The sequence below is a fragment of the Mandrillus leucophaeus genome, unplaced genomic scaffold, assembly GCF_000951045.1.
Source record: "Mandrillus leucophaeus isolate KB7577 unplaced genomic scaffold, Mleu.le_1.0 Scaffold772, whole genome shotgun sequence".
NCBI classification, from domain to species: Eukaryota; Metazoa; Chordata; class Mammalia; order Primates; family Cercopithecidae; genus Mandrillus; species Mandrillus leucophaeus.
In genome coordinates this window covers 183,389-185,683 of record NW_012108386.1, presented here as the reverse complement: position 1 = coordinate 185,683, position 2,295 = coordinate 183,389, and positions in this window count along the sequence as shown.

The window sequence follows — 2,295 nt, the reverse complement described above, 5'->3', positions numbered from 1 at the left end:
GAGGCCCGCGACGCTGAAGTGCGCACGCCCGGGGAGGGAGGAGGCGCTGCACCGCCCGGCGAATGGGAGGGGGACTGCCAGGCTCTCCCTCCTCGAGGGAGGTCGTCCTGTCGCCCTTGGCTACACCCAGGAAGGCTTTTAAAAGAAGCAGAGTCTCCGCGAGTGGAAGCTTGTTCCCTGAAAGGTGGGCGCAGACGAACCCACTATTCAGTCTGGCATCCCGAAGCCGCTGCGCTCCTGGCTCTCCCGCTGTTCCTGTGCGCCGCGGGGGCAGTGTCCCCACACCCACGCGTGATGGGAAGGCCGGCCTGGGGGTGGGAAGGCCCACCGAAATAGATGGTCCCCACACCTCACTGCTCCCTTGGATGTGGCTATTTTTTATGCCAGTGTCCTGTGCTGACCCTACATGAACTTGACCGCAACCGGCCCCGCCTTGCAGGCCACCCTCCCGCAGCAGAGAATTGTGCCGAGCTCGCGCTGTCCTCGCCTCTGCTGACCCCACCTCCATGTCCTCGCAGACACTATTTTCACAACACAGCTCAGATCCCACCTCATTCATGAGATTATTCAAGGAACACTATTGAACTTGTGAGATATACCGGATCCTGAGCTGCAGTTTGAGAGAACAAGAAAACTGCTCCCGTAGCTTAGAGGGAGGGAGAGTCGCTTAAACCACCTGATGCAGAATGCTGAGTGCGGAGACCAGGAGGTGGGTGCATCACAGAGGGGCATAAAGGATATGAACTGCGCAGCACAGGAGGTGGAAGGAGGGGGTCACACAAACAGATGTCACCCGAGGCAAGTCTCCAACTCTTTCCCAGCTTTCAAAGCCTCATTTGATTAATATAGAGCATGCACCACCTGACTATACCTGTCAGAGCCAGAAACGATGCCTATGATGGCCTTCAGTCATGCTAAGGCACCTGTCTGACAAGCCTGCCAAAGGCCGTTGAACTCTAGTAGTTTTGATTTACTGTTTACAATGAGAACATTTTACAACTCTTTTTAATGGAAAAGTTAACTTGTAGAAAACTAAGCTGAAAGCTTGTGTGTTAGCAAGACAAATGTTTTTCCAGTGGCGATAGAAGTGATTTTGTCCTGTAAAAATGCAAATGGACTGGGCAGAGTAGCTCTTGCCTATCATCCCAGCAGTCTGGGAAGCTGAGGTGTGAGAATTGCTCGGGAGTCCGCCAACACCAGCCTGGGCAACATAGCAAGACTCTATCTCCATTAAAATGTGTGTGGTGTGTGTGTGTGTGTAAGGCAAATCACCCCGGCTTGGGGTAAGAATCATAACCAGCTTCCTATCTGATTTAGCCACTTCATTCCCAGCGTTTCCTTTCTCTTTTCTCCCCGCTTTTGACTGCGTGTGTAGGTCAGTTGCCTGCATTCTCCTTTGAAGCACCTTTGTCATCCCACTGTTTTCCCTCATTAATGGGTTAAAATGGAACTTTGACATGTGTCCACGATGTATTCGTGTGCAAATTGTGGTTCTGTTGCATTGTGAGCAACCTACTAGTGTCTGACATAACCTCCCTCCTGCATCTCTATCTCTGACTAGAAGATTGTTTTGCTGAGCTCGACTTCCTGTAATTTGTGCAAATTTTTTTCCAAGTATAAAATTAGAACTGTGACTCTGCTTTCCCCTCAGTCTGATACCTCTCCTGTGTGCTCTCTGGTCCTGAATGATGTGGTGGTTGCTTGGCGTGGTTGGAGGATGGGGTGTAGGCTAACCAGCCAGGCTGTTTCCTTAAGCACAAATTATAAGGGCATCAGATATCACTGAAAAAGTTACAAGATAAAGCTACATTCACTAGAACAACTGTTAGAGTGTGACTTAGGGTTAGAAGAAAGTTCTTGATGAGTTGTTTGGGGCAGGACTGGACATGTCCTGGTCTGCTCAGCTGCCCCTGAGGAGTAAGGACCCAGAGCCTGGGGCATGTGTGTTGCCAAATGAAACAAATAAGAGAGAGACTGGGCTTGGCCCATCTCTACTTTAAATATATATATATATATGTATGTATTTTTCTGAAACAGAGTTTCACTCAGTCACCCAGGCTAGAGTGCAGCAGCACAATTTCTGCTCACTGTAACCTCTGCCTCCTGGGTTCAAGCAATTCTCCTGCCTCAGCCTCCTGAGTAGCTGGGATTACAGGTGCCCACCGCCACGCCCGGCTAATTTTTTTGTATTTTTAGTAGAGACGGGTTTCACCATGTTGGCCAGGCTGGTGTCAAACTCTTGACCTGGGGCAATCCACCTGCCTCAGCCTCCCAAACTGCTGGGATTAAAGGCGT